This window comes from Ammodytes marinus (genome assembly GCF_949987685.1).
Source record: "Ammodytes marinus genome assembly, chromosome: 11".
Classification (NCBI taxonomy): Eukaryota; Metazoa; Chordata; class Actinopteri; order Uranoscopiformes; family Ammodytidae; genus Ammodytes; species Ammodytes marinus.
The window spans coordinates 27,462,204-27,478,111 of NC_137215.1; positions in this window are offsets into that span (position 1 = coordinate 27,462,204).

The following is a 15,908-nucleotide window of genomic DNA, read 5'->3' on the forward strand; positions in this document are numbered from 1 at the left end:
TGTGAGCCACCCCCTGTATCTAGGCAACGGAAAACATTTGTGGTCATGTGAGATATATATTTCAAGCCCCTCTCATTTCCCCATGGCCCTGAAAGAGAGGACCTTGTGGTGCTGTGGTAAGCTATGGTATGTTTTTTTCACCAAAATAGGTATTTTGCATGTAAAAGTAAATTTTCTTGCTGTCAACTTAATCAACTGTTGTGCCAAAGCAAATGTATTCACGTAGAAAAACTTCTATCATACGTGTTGGTGAACTACCAACATATGAAACCATGTGAACCATCTGAAATGCTAAGAGAGGTAGTTTTTTCTCAAATTGTGGTGGTGGGGGAAAGTGAGCCAAATGCTGAGGGAGAAAGTGAGCCACTGTCTCACTTTCCCCCACCATGACGCACACGTTAAGTTTAGTCTTAAACATATTCCCTCCAACAACTCGGTTGCAGTGGCCCTCCGGACACTGAAAGATCTTGGTTATGCACAATTTAATGACTGTGAAGCCACAGTGGAATTCCTTCAGGTACTGCAACACTAGGTTATGTATCACTTGAACCCAATTGTCACTCCTATTGCACGCATCTGTCGCACCGTCGTGATAAATACTTGCATGGCATGTATACATGTTTTTTTCAGTATACAAAAAGTAATTAGTATATTGACAAGCATGCCTCTCTCACTCACTTCCTACTTTCTGCCTCATATGTTCACCACATTTAAGCCAATATGAATTAAATGTTGACTGAAAGGCAATTAAGTTGGATATCTGATACCTATGGATCATCAGATTTTTCCCTCTAGTTGTCAAAGCTCCACCATCAAATAACTTGTTACAGTGATTTAGATATATGAAGAATTAATCCCAACATTTCTTTAGACGATTGACAGGTTATTTGACATCTTGAATAGCCGCAACCCTCGTGCTCGAGGATTCAAGGCACCTCTTGGGAACCTTAATTGGAGTTACAAGTTGGAGTTCCTATCTAAAGCCAGGAAGTACCTGATTGATTTAGTGATGATGGATGGAAAACCCCTTCACCAGTCAAAGAGGTTACTTTTTAAATACTTATTGCATGTTGTTCTGCATGGAGGTCATGATATGCTATTATGCACTGAGTTCACAATGTGCTGTTTCGCACGGATTCATGATATGCTGTTTTGCATCAAGTTTTAAAGAAGTTCCGTATTTCTGTAGGTGGAGTTGGTAAAATAATGCACAATGTTGATCATTTAGAGTTAATGTAGTCTCAAGCATGTCTGCTATGATCAGTTCTACAAAACATTTTGGAATTTAAGGTACCTGTCTGTCATGGGGTTCGTTATTAACATTGACACTCTGATGAGGATGATTCCTAGCCTGGCATTCCCAGACCTGCCACTAGGCGCTGGCAAATAAAATTTGCTGCGCGTGTTGGTCTGGACACGCTCCGTTGAAGCTTTATCAAGAAGACCAGAAATCTGGGCTCACGTTTCAATTGGTTTTATCTAATATGGGCGCGCCAGAGCCCTTTATATGGTACTCTGGGGAGGACGTAACCGGATGACGACAGTGACGTGCATGCGACGTCGAAGCCGTGATAGTAAACATCAGAGATGGCTGCGGATATGTTGTGTGAGTTTGAGACTGCTTTGGCTTCGATTTGGAAGACGGCACTCAAATCTTTCATTAGCAAGTAGGCTAAGTGGAATGTTCTATTTTGCTGACCGACAACGGCAAACGTTTAATTTAACAGTTTAACAGCTGTTCGCTAAACGAAAGGGGCTTACGTCGCCTTGTGCATCGCTCTGATTGGTTGTAGTGCTATCCAACTGCGTGCAGTGGCATTTGAAATGCACGAGTAGGAGCCGCCCCTTGAGTTGGAAATTACAATTGATCGTCGCCAGACCCTCTATCGTTCAAGATATCAGGGTCTGGATTTCCAGGCTAGATGATTCCTCAACTCCTGGAAGAGCAACAATATGTCCTGACCTACCGGTTCAGCCAGGATCATTTGGAGTTTCTCTTCAATTCTATCAGAGCATCAGGTTTGATAGATTAGATATGATAAGATAAGATATACTTTATTCATCCCAGCAGGGAATAGTAGGTGTTCCAGCAGCTAACATACATACATACTCAACTAAAAATGTGGTGTTCCTTTTCAAATAATGCTATCTTCTCAGCTGTGTATAAGATCCAGATGTAAATACCTGGAACTGAAAGCTGAAATGTTGATCTATTGTCTCATATTATTATTTTGGTGTCAAACCCAAATGTTTCCAGTCTACAGCAAAAATAAAGGAATTGGCCTCACTGTTCCAATACTATTGGAGGGGACTGTACATACATACATACATACATACACATACGTACAGCGGTTCAATTTCTTGTTATCCCTTATAACTAATCATCCAATCACATTGAAGCAATGCATTTAGGCATGTAGACCGGGACAGGACAACTTATTGAATTTAAATCCAAGCAACAGAATGGGAAAGAAAGGTTTAAGTGACTTTGAACATGGCATGGTTCATGCAAAAAATAAAAGGGAGCAAGACAATAGGTCATATCCCTTTTGTGGCATTTTTGTGTATGGTCTAGTACAGTGGTTCTCAACCGGTGGGGCGCGCCGGTTGAGAACTCATACACAGTCACAGCTTTAACATTTTCTAATTCTCTTTTTGAAGGTGGTGAGAGCTGCGGAGAGGGCAATACGCCAACACTCTCCAGGGAAAGCCCCCGATGAGGTCGCCGTAGCCCACTTTGTGAGAGAGGAAATCGGGACAGAGGACGTGTTTGAACTGGGGAGCTATGTCGAAGAAACCCAGTTTGGCATTGATAATCACTTGTCCCTCCTACTGTCGCTGGTTGTATCTGTGTTCATGAGAATACGGCTGCCTCATATAGCAAAATTTACATCGCTTACCTGGCAGAGAGGAAATACCAGAAAGAAACTGGGAAAAACCATCCTGTTTCAAGGATTTTGAAACTGACTAAAATAATTGTATATGTTTTTTTGTATTAGGGGTGTGAACGTTTACAAAAATGTCTACACTTGTACACAACGGAATTTTTTTCCACACACATACGCACTTGTTCGCCTGTAAACACACAGTTGACATGAACAATGCTCGTTTACACACCTCTTATAATAGGTCCATGGTTCACACACACATGTGTTCGCCGTCATTATCGCCCTTCATTATCGCCCTTCATTAATTTCCTGATTAATATAGCATATCGCCTTCTACATGTCAACATTTATGCAGGTTGAACAGGTGTTATAAAGTTTGGGCTACTTACGCGCATAGTTCAAGTCAACCGGGTAACTTTAGTCTTTAGGTTATCCTTCATCACTCGTCCGTGCCTGTGACTTGTCAAATTGTCTGCAAATCTCCAGATGTAATGTTTGGGTTGGCTTTTACATGAAAAATCACTTTTCTTGTGGCGCTTGAGGATATTTTTGAAGGAAGTCTGCTTAGGCAGATGTTAAGTCACTCTTAAAGCTCTCCATTTGTAGATGATTTGCCTCACGGGGGACCGATGGAGCTCAAACTTTTTTTGAAATACTTTATAGTTGTCCCCAGACAAATGTGCAGCATCACAACTCTATTACTGAGATCCTCTGAGATTTGTTTCCCTTTTAGCATGTCTGACCTGTATGGGTTCACTTTGGTGAGCCTAAACTGACCTGGTTTTATCTAGTGCCGCCCAATTTCTTCCCTAAAGATCTCTCACTACATTGGTCCATTTCATGACTCAATTTGGCCCATCTGATTGTGTTTACTTGCTCGATTTAATCAATGCAGCTCAGGGTTCACAAACTTTTGCGCATACAACAGTTGTAAAATAATTTGTTTTATGTATTTTAATGATTGATTTCTGGAAAAGAAAAATGTTGAATTGATAAACAAACACATATGTGTATCAATAAATGTATAAAAACATACTGTACCAAACTGTATAGATAAGGATTGTATAACTATATATAAATAATATAAATTGTAAATATAGTAAAGAAATTAAACAAATAGACTAAATATATAAATTATAAAAAATATAGTATTTTAAGTTGTATATGTATTGATTGTAAATATATAGCATCGTAAATATAGCAAATTGTGTATATATAAAATGATAAGGAACACAGAAAGTACATTTATTAAATATTTTTTATTGTGCTTTTCATTTTGTTTTGTATTTTTCTTGTTTAATTTGTATTTGATGTGTTAAATAAATTCAATCAATAGTTCCAGTTGTATCTCAGTCTGGAGGGTTGCCGGTTCAAGTCCAGTGTGGTGCAGTGTTAGAGTCAGTGTTAATTTCGTAGACTAAGACTATGACGAAAAATATTCGTCTACGAACCTTTTTCACGGACGTAAACTAAATAAAAACTAAATAAAAAGGCAGATGTGATGACGAAGACTGAGACTAATTTAACTGACACTATAGTCTACGAATAGGAACTAGACGAAACTGTTAGGGCGGGACGAATGGAGAAGAGATCCAATCAGAACTACTCTTTTTGGGGGACAAGTTGGGAAGAAATCCAATCAGTGCAAAGCAGCGAATTCAACCCTGTGTCGGTGAAAATCGACGGGAGACCGCGCAGGTGTGAGCCGCTGTGCTGAAAAACTCTGCGGTATGATGGACAAAAATGATAGTCAGGGATATCCTGCCCGTTAACGATGTCTAGGGGAACGGCTAAGTTCCGTGATCTGTTTGTAGTAAGCTCTGTCTCGAGTTTGAATACACAGAGCCATGTGAAACTGCCGCCTCCGTCCGTTAGTTTCTGTTTTTAAGTTACAATCAACTCCGACGCATGGACAGCGTTCAATTAAAACCTCTAATTGTATTATCTAAAAGGCTTTGATGCAAAAGAAGTCCGAACACACACAGCGGCAGCAGTGCTGCTTAAAGGAAGGCGCAGTTGCTCAAATTTATCAGCACCTCAACTGCGTGCTGCTGCTGCCCAGGGGCAGCCTTAACGATCTCGGGGCCCGTTTCAAGACCTAGTGTGGGGCCCCCCACTTTTTTAAAATATTTTCTTTATTTTTATAAATAATGCTTGTGCATGCTCCCCGCAAAAAGAAAAAAGATTGTGGAATCCAGTTGGTTCATAGACAGATCATGAGATAATGGACCCCCGGGCACAGGCTCTTAAAGCACCCCCTCCCCCCTATCCAGTCAGGTACACTGATTTTATGTGAGATTATTACTAATGAAATAGAATACATGTTTTGTATTACAACCATTAAATCTGTGTCTGTATTGCATATTCAAACCTTAATACCATTCAATGAAGAAAAACACTTAGTCGACGAAGTCCGCTGTAGATTTAGTCAAACTAAAATCTGCTTATATTTAGTAGACTAGACTAGACTAAGACTAAAATATTTTAGATGACTAGAATAGGACTAAGACTAAATGGTGTGATATTCAAAAGACTAAGACTAAATCAGAATTTGCTGCCAAAATTAACACTGGTTAGAGTGGTTTGAGAGTTATAATCCTGCTTTTCAACATGTGTCTGCAGTTATCTTCTAATCTGAACAAGTTCTGCAAATATTTTGGTAAACATTCTTTTGTTTGAATACATAGTTAAAATTAGAAGTTCAACAAAATCCGTGATTTTCAATAAGACAGGATGAAAAATGTCTAATGTTATTTAAATTTGGCTTTTTAAATTATATCTTGAGCAATTTTCTGCAACAAAAACAAAACTGAATTAAGAGCATACCTTAATGTGCTGCATATCAAATCAGAAATAAAGTTTATAACGAAATATGGCCATGGCAAAACATTTCTGATAGTAGATACAATCGTGGCAAGTTAAAATGCCATGTGTTTAAAAGTGTGTTTTTTTGTGTAACAGAGGGAAAAAAATCTTCCTACCACTCAGAATCAAATATGGATCATCAACTATGATGTTTTTAGTGTCATCCACCGAGCCATCACGGCTCAAATTTGCTACATGTTTGTATGAATTTTCCATATTGTGTAATGCACTAGGCAGCAGGTTGACCTGTCCAAGATGGCCGCCGCGTGTGCCGTCAGCCGACTGGAGCTCAACATTGACATGACGTATCTAGTGTTCTATATATATCTATGCCATATTAGCCCTGGCCCAGTGGATTAATTTGACACCCATTTCATTGCCTTATTGATCGGCTGGCCACATTTTTGTGTTTCTTTATCAAAAAAAAAATAAAATAAAAAAAACAGATATATTTAAACTTCAACAACACTTTGCTTTGCCACTACCAACATATTGTAGATGAATAAATATAGAGAAATATAAAGAGAGAAGTGGTTTCAAATGGACTGTATTGATATTCAAAAAGTAGCTGCACATAAAAACCTTACAAAACTGGACACTATTACAAAATGTAAAAGAATTCAATAGAAACTATTTTACAACAATAAAAGTTATGAGAATAAATATGTTTTAAGCTTTTAACATTTACAACAACCTATTTAATTAAGCCTAAATTGTACAAATATGTATATTAATGTATTTAATATATGTACAATGTTTTATAGTTTGGTTTTCATTAAAAGGACATTTTCTGTGCAAACTACAGCATTTATTACACTACGCATGATTAAGTATACTTTGATTAATAGAAAAAATATACTTATAAATAGGTGATATATAGGGGAAGGTGGGGTGATTTGTGCATTTTGGAAGTTGCAAAACCCCTTGTTTCTAGAAAACCGTGGAAGAAATTGGAAATGTGACCACATATTTAAGAAGAGCCATCCATTTGACTCATCCTGTAAAGAAGGGAGACACAAGGAATAAGATATAAGCACATTTAAGCTCAAAAAACTGTGTTTTGCCTTTCAAAGTAAAATTTCCATGATCAAGGTTTTTTGATTATTGTGTCTGAACAATTATAGACACGTTTGAAAACATTTGACACATGTTTTAGTGCTTTGGTATGCTACACTTTGAGTCTATATAGTTAGCACAATGTCAACCCTAAATTGCTGCATCATGCCTATTATCCAAAATTCTGGGGATGGGGTGATTTGTGCGCAAGGGCCTGGGTGAGTTATAAGTAAGTAAGTAAGTAAAATGTATTTATAAAAGCACATTTATGACAGTTTGCACTGTCCAAAGTGCTGTACATAGTGCATTCAGTAGGTAAACAATGAAGGTAAAATAACAATAACCAAAATAAAAGACGTAAAGCCCATACATCCACATAAACACAGATAGTAGTGCAGAGGTAAGTAAGTAGTGCAGAGGTTAATGGGGAGGAAACACCAGGGTGTACATATGGGTTTTGAGCCTTGATTTAAAGGCAGAAATGTAGGGGGAATCACATTTGTCAGGTGGCAGTTGGTTCCACAAGCACGGAGCAACTAGTGCAAAGTACATTTCTGAGAGTTGTGCCAGTGGCATGGCTGTATACGCTGGTCACCAAAAGAAAGTGATAGTCTACAGTAGCTCAGGAGAGAGTGACATCTCAATTCCACTTAACGACACCACTGATGAGAGTTCAGATGGCCAGAAAGATGATGATGGTGACTTTGTCATTGTGACACAATGACGCACAAATCACCCCACTACGTGGGGTGATTTGTGCGACAAGACAACTTTTTTTCCGAAAGCTATATTTCTTAAACAGTTTATTCCAGATCCAAAGTTTTTATTGCCAGGGATGCACAACATCCTGAAATATATGTACATATTTGAGTTGGAGACATAACTGTCAAGGCCTCACTTTAAAATCACTTTGAGTAAAAAGTTGCACAAATCACCCCACTTTCCCCTATACGTGAACTTCTTGCCCCAAACAATACTAACAGAATCGAAAATGAGAACTTTTGTGTCTTGATAATGGCCACTGTGAGCTAAATGGAGGATCTGTTACTAATAGAAATCAGCTATACCAAATCAAATAAGAAAAAATATTCTGTTAATAAATGTTAAGTAGATTACACTGAAACTGTGCATACATATTCCAAAATTCAATCAAAATGACATTTGGAAATTGATTTAGATTACCAAATTCGACAAAACAAAAATAAGCCATTTGAAAACTAAACAAAGTCAAAATTAGAAATGGGATTACAATTTAAAAATAAAAATATAGAAAAAATAAACTGAAATCATATAACTTTGATATTACTTATTGCTGCTTACACGCAGTGGCACCTGCAGGAAGGGAAACATCTACATCACCTCCGCAGTAGGTTTAGCCATGCACTCAGTTCTATTAAAAAACTGAGCGCTTTATCCTGTCCTTGATGTTTGTGAAATCTGGCTGTCGCCGGCGCAGCTCAATAATGATAGCATTCGTACGCTCATTGAAACTGTTTATCCTTGCCGTCTAATTCCAATATGATCTAAGAAGATATATCAAGTAAAACAGTATTGGCATTCAGGCTGTAAATAACAATTATGTAATTTTCTTTTAAGCAATCACACAAAAAATTGCAAACCTCCTGAGTCGGATCAAGGTCTGAAGGTGTTATTCGGATATCCTCCATTCTTCTCCTTTTTGCTCTCTGTAATAACACAGATTATGAAATGTCAGTGTTTGACTTGTTCATAATGGAAAGCAGGATGTTTTACAGACAGACAGACAGGAAGGCAGGAAAAAATCAGACGGGCACCTCTTGTTCAGCAAGGTCCTCCAAGGGCACGTGGTCTTCTATGCCTTTTGGTGCCGAATTTCTCCTTCATGTCCTGGACTGCTTTGAGGTTCAATAATGGTGACCGTTCTTTTTTAAATTTGTTCCTAAGGCACTCAAGTAAGGTTTCCTGTAGATATAGAAATAAAAATTAAAAAGTTAACACAATTTCTTTTTTTAAATACAATTACGATTAAAGGAAGAATGCTCTCCATACATAGCCAGAAGAGCTGTGGTCCTCAAGAAATGGAAACCTGGTGATCAGGCATCCAAGGGCATCGCCATATTTATTATGGTTTGGATACCTGAAAGATTATCTGTATGGTTGGAACTTAAAGTGATATGCCTCTTACCCAAATGTACTTTACTGATATCAAACTACTTGAGCATAAATCAAGGGGATAACACTGACTATAAGTACCATGTATATTTGGTCAGGTCATCGAACATGACCTGGATCAACAGTGACCTCAAATGTGACTTCTCCTTCTTTTTGAATGATGGGTCTTTTTGTTGAAGACCTTCCTGCAGCTTCGGAGGGAAAGGGGGCAAGCTATATAGGGCTGGCCATGACTCCTGGGCTCCTTGACTTTATAAAAAAAAAGAAGAGGAAGCATTTCATGAATGAGTCAACTTGCTACTTTGCCTGTGTCAAAAACTTTGGTTAATTAATATGTAGATGCATGCATAGAGAATCTCAATGTGGAAAACTATTTCTTAGAGGGGATTGTGACATTAAATACTTAGATGAGGAGACACTTACTGATTGTTTGGTTCCGTAAGTGCATCACACAGTGCTGGACATTTTTGTCTGGGTAGATAAAGTAATATTTTCATAATCCATGCTAGTCTTTCATGTCAATACATTTTCATATTAATAAATAATACTCATGCTATACTTACAGGGCCAGAGATGTAGAGTAGAGTAGAAGCTGCGGAAACCAGACCTGTTGTTTCATCAGAGGGTTTTTCCACCATCCTCTCTGTTAGTCCCAGCAAAGTCAGAGTGGGGGTGGGGCCGGAAAAAATGCAGGTTTTTCCCAAACTCTGCAGGGTGATGGACAAACTCTCTAAATGAGCATAGAGTTAACACAATTCTTTTTTCATTACATAATTTGTCCCAATATGGAAGATGACAGTGTGGGATGTAGGGTGGCGGTCGATGAGGGCAGGTGATAGCTCTATGATGTCACATACCTTTCCTCCAGAAAGGCAATAGGTGAAGGTATCTGATAATGGAGTCCCCTATGATCAGGATCTCTGGTTCCTCATTCATACAGCTCCCTCTGTAGAGTGACAGCTTGGATGTGAGGGCCGGGGGTGGGGCATAGCTGCGAGAGTGAGCCGCACCTGTACAGCATACGTCATCGCCAGCTGCAGCGATCTCGGGGACATCATTTTGTACAGGCACTGATGGATGAACACGGGACTCACGTCTGGATGGAGCTGGTGGACGGCGGCGATCCTGGCGTTTACCCTGGGGAGTGGACTGGGAACTTGAACGCCTCTGTGTCAACATGGAGCGGGTTGGGACTGGCGACTCGGATCAGGAGAAAGCAGCGTTAGCCGGAGGTTCAGCAGCCCCAGCTAGCTCTACCAGCGGAGCAAAACGGTTGTGCATCAGCACAGGATCTGGCGAGAGTAGAGGGGAAATGTGTCTGCCCTTCTTCACGACAGCCGACCATGAAACGTTGGAAGGTGGAGTGGAGACCGGAGACACAGAAGCGCCACTAGTCGGCGGCTGAGAGCTTCAGAGCAGAAAATGCTCCAGTACGGCTATCCGGGAAACCAGAGAGGTTTGCCGCTGGAGGACATTGTGGATGAGGCTCTCGATAGAAAGAAGCTCAGCCTTATAGAAATATGTCATGTCCATTCCAATGGACGCAGGGTCTGAAGGGGTTCTCCACAAATCACATAGATGGCCAATTTTGTTTCTAAAACGGCAAATTTCGCCAAAAGGTGACGAGTTTGCATGCCTGTTACTTATTATAGATGCACAAAGATCCACCCCGAGTGCTGCTGACCTTTTTTCACCGTTTTTGCATTCTTCTGCAGTTTGTATTTTTTAAATTATACTTCCAGAAGTCATCCAGGCAATTATCTGTTTCTCTCTCTCAGATTTTGTATTAATATATTTGTGTCTAATGTTCTCTATGAGGGCGGTGTGAAATAGGAGGGATAGCTTTATCGGTGACCCTAATGTTTTTCTCTTTGTATTAAAGGAATACTTCACCCATACGGAACCAGCGTTCTATCATTATAAAATAACTATTATAATATGATGAATGAGGTTTTTCTTCCCTCAGTCTTCCCTTAGTCTTCCCTTGGCCCAGCTGTCCTGTTAATTCTTACCCTTACTGTGATGTCACAGTAAGGAAAATGTAGGGTTAGACAGTGAGACCATAAAACAATCTTTCTGGCTTTTCTCAGGCTAATATGATCCGATTAAATTTTTTTCTTTTTTGCACATTTATACTAAATAGGATCTCCGAGTTCAATACACCTTCATATTCCAACCGGTGAAGTAGGCCTTTAAGGCCCAGGTTTTTGAATGAGATTTGCAACATAGTCTGGAGTTTGGGGAGGACTGAATAAGTTTACCATGATGGAAGCTTTTGCCATGTCAGCGCTCCTTGTCTCCCTCCATTTCTTCCTTTGAGTCCGCAATCCTCTCTCAGTGAGTCCATCTATTTGTTTTTTATTTCCTGTCTCTCTGTCTTTCCCCCATCTCTCCCTTTCTTTCTGAAGGTATGCTTCTCTTCGTCCAGTGTTTTCATTAAGACGTTGTCTGTATTGGCAAGCAACCTCTGCAGCACTCGGAGGCATGTCCTGAGAAAGGCAATGAAACAATGTCACCCAACAAGGAAAAAGCAATAATATACGTACAGTCAAGCCCAAAATTATTCATACCCCTGGTAAATTTTGACTTAAACTTAAAGGCCTACTTCACCGGTTTGAATATGAAGGTGTATTGAATTCTGAGATCCTATGTAGTATAAATGTGCAAAAAAAATTAAAATCGGTTCATCCTAGCCTGAGAAAAGGCAGAAATAGTGTTTTCTTTAACCCTATATTTCTCTTTCTGTGATGTCACGAGAAAGAGAAATATAGGGTTAAAAAAAAACTTACGTTGTAAATAATACTGTGATGTCACAGTAAAAGACATCACAGTAATATTTACAAAGTACGTTTTTTAACGAACGTATACAGAGTCCATACAAGCTTCCACACCAGCGCCGTCATTTCGCATCGCGAATTTGCGTTTTTAATTTTTTCGAACTGAGTTCGATTTTCGTGGGACGTCGCTTCTAAAGTGAGACGCGACAAAATTCACATTTCAAAACATTCGCTTTTACGTTGCATTTATTCGCGTCGCGCCCGGTGTGCAAAGGCCTTTACTATCACGGCTTCGACGCCACATGCACAGCATTGTCGTCATCCGGTTACGTCCGCCCCAGAGCACCATACATTGGGCTCTGGCCTGCCCATATCAGAAAGAACGATTTGATTGGTAGCTAAGGATTTCTTGACATGTCATTGGAGAGTGCCCAGACCAACAGGCGCAGCAAATTTAATTTGGCAGGTCTGGATTTCCAGGCTAACGCAAGCCATGTCTGGCAAATGATTACATTTTTTATATTTTATGGTGTTAGTCATTGGCAGTCACAAAATGGCTCAATAGCGCCCCTCCAATTAAAACAATTGAGCCCCTCGCCCCACATTAAAGGAGAAATAAAAATTTGATGCACATAAGTATCGTGTCAACACACAAACAAAAAGTCTCAAGGACAGATACCCTAAAACCAACAGGAAGTCAGCCATTTCGATTAAAATTGCTGATTTTGCGCCATTTTCACACATGATTGAACTAACTAGCCCTAGAGATTTTATCAAATCAATTTATAATTTGCCTACAATCATCTTAAGACATTGGTGATGAAAAGTTATCAAAAGCTTTTTCCTCCTTTATTCCTGGTTGTTGTGACAATTCAGCAAATTTCGATGTCGCGCCATAAACCACAAAATCCTTTATAACTCCTACATTCATTGTACATTCCACATCTAACGCCAAATTAACAGTGAGCAACAATGGCTTTCTTACCCCTATCTCTCCTCATTCCTCCTGAATTTTCTTTCTTTCTTTCTTCTCTTCCTTCCTCTCTTTTCTTCTAAAGCTTAAATAGATTATAATGAACATGAAAACAACTGGATTTAGTAAATGAAGGATACGCACACATCAACTTGAATTATATCCCTACATCCCTACTTATGATAAGGTTTTGCCTGTTATATCCTTCCACTATTATGTTTTAAATAAAGATGTCTTACCATTTTTGCAACTGCCTGGCCCCTTGGTTTGCTGCTGTGATCCAACCATATTTCCATGTGGAAAAATAAAACACAATTAAACACCCAAAGATCACACAGTAAAAACCTAAACATCAGTCATAAGAGTAGATTAAAGGTAGCCATAGAGAAGAGGAAAGCAAAACCCATCAGCTCTCGAACAATAACATCTCCAGTACCTATGACATCTACAGTCATTTTAGGTCTAATGCTACTGTGGCAAATTAGCCCAAACACCATGAATAAGCATACAAAACACACAACAAGGGTTGTGAAACCATACAAGTCATATACAAAAGCAGAAAGTGGGCATGGTTTCAGGTCATGTTAAAACACTTCCTGCATTTAAAGCTACACCAACACATGTACTGACAAACCTCTTCAGGGAGCACTGTGGAGACAACTTGTGTGTGCTCTTTAGGAGAGAGGACTGGTGAGTGGAGGTCAGGTTTCTCCACTGTAGTTGGAGGCATAGGCTGATGGACAGGCAAAAGGGAGAATGAAAGAGGGAGACATAGGAGTTATTGTTTCAGGTCATGTTAAAACACTTCCTGCATTTAAAGCTACACCAACACATGTACTGACAAACCTCTTCAGGGAGCACTGTGGAGACGACTTGTGTGTGGTCTCTAGAAAGAGAGAGGACTGGTGAGTGGAGGACAGGTTTCTCCACTGTAGTTGGAGGCATAGGCTGATGGAGAGGCACAAATGGGAGAACAAGAGGAGAATGAAAGAGGGAGACATAGGAGTTATTACAATGTAGAACATATGCTGCTGAACTACATAATTTGACATTGGGCTGACATATCAAACTTCTGGCGAGCGTTTCAATTATATCCGGCCCGCAAGAAGATATTATATCCCTATCAGAGAGCGGAGACAGAGACAGAGAGGACACAGAGAGAAGACAGAGAGGAGACAAAGAAAAAATATCTTGTGCAAGACTACAGTACAGTCTTCTACTTAAATACTTTTTTTAATACAATTAAATTGGTTAAATGTACTCTACCTTTAATATTTGATGACTTTGGCAAGAACGCCATGGCAGGTTTTCTCCTCCGTAGTCATAGGTTATTTCTTGCCCTTCCTCAATGTCCACAATTGCAAACAAACACAGACTCGGTACACCATCCACCTCTATTACTTTCATCTTCCCATTCGGCTTTTCAGCATCATTTACAAGTCTGCCAAGTGTCCCATCTTCCCTTGAAGCATCAATGCTATGAGGGTTACAATAATCAATTATTAAAATGGTTTACAATATTGTGGTTCAGAAGGAAGAACATGATTGCCAAGCATTTCTATCACCCAAAAATGTCTGCATAGGACTGTTTCCACTACAGGGTCGACCGGGCCTAGGAGTTAGGGCTTCACAATTTATCGATTTTTTTTTATCATGATGACGATATTGGCTTCCCTTGATGACAGTTACATGAATGTGCAATATTTTGAGCATGTGCTCCGCTGCGAAGCAAATCAATCACTCCCCAAACCGCTTGCTGATAATGTGCCTGTCCATGCGTCTCGTCTTCCCTACAGTACATGAAAACTCCAACCTCGCAACCCCAGGCTCCCCAAGAGCTCTCAATCAAAGTCCAGTGCCTCCGCCCCCAAAGTGTGAATTACTTCCCGCTCGCACAGAAAGCACTCCACGAGTGAGTGGAAGCTGCTTTTTGCGTGAGCGGAAGCTGCTTTTTGCGCGAGGGAGAGCAGATATCTGCGAGTGTGAAGACATACATCCCCTCATGAGTCTCTTTTTTGGTGCGCCAGATTTATAACCCAATAATAAGTCCATATAGTCAGTGCCTCTGTTTCACCATCGTACACACGACCTGAAGCGAAGATGAAACCTTCTGTTGCGAGTAAAGGCATGAGGCAGCAACGGTTAACTAACGTGGACCGCTGCTGAATGTTGCCCGCAACTTCCTGTGTCTGTCCTTTCAAATTAAATTCTGACATGGTAGAGCCATATAGGCTGACAAGGCACAATTGTATTTATTTCAAAAATCAAGTTTTTTTCACATCCATCATGCAGGTATGATGAATGAAGTACAATATTTTCATATTTTGCTTCTAGAAGATGCGCGTCTGGTGACTAAACACCTTATTTGTCTAAAAAAAATGTGTTTAGTAACAAACGTAGAACGCAAGGCGGGGAGGGGGACAGGAACTCCTAAAGAATTTCCTCTCACTAGGTCCTCTTTACTAGAGTATCTCCACTGCAGTATGGGGCCAGAGATGGGTCCATCGGTGGTAGTTTTGATGTCTGCGTCATCGCTGTGGCACTGGTCGACCCCATAGTGGAAACACTGGTCATGTGTGGTTTGGCTTTTGATCAAGAATAATATTCTGCAATTCAGGTTACTCACCAATAATGAGTTCCTTTATTTTGGAAGAAGTATGTGTACTCATTTGATCCTGAAGTTTTAAATAGTCCTTGGTATTCCAAAATGAAGGACCCTTTTTTAATTAGCTCCAGTGCAAACACACCTCTTCCTATAGAAAAATAAATAAATAACAGTTAATGAAAACAAGCGTAATAAAATAAAAGGTGAAGTTATTAATTACGATGAAAGACTGTGAAAATCATAAGCTCTGCGAACTCACTATCAAATAGTAGCAAAAACCCTCCACTAAAATGCTTAGAGGAATACTTCACCCATACAGAACCGTCGTTCTATCATTATAAATTGTATCATTATAAAATCGCTATTCTAATATATTGAATGAGGTTTTTCTTCCCTCGGCCCAGCTTTCCTGTTAATCCTAACACTACAGTTTTATGTGTTGGAAGTTCCATGATCGTTTTACTGAAGGCAAAACTGATTTCTTTTTGTATGTCATCTTATCTACAATCCTACATATATTGCCTTCATGTGCATGTTCAGACCGCGTCATAGCATTTCCCTCTATTCTAGTAGGCACTGGGCTTTCCTGGTGA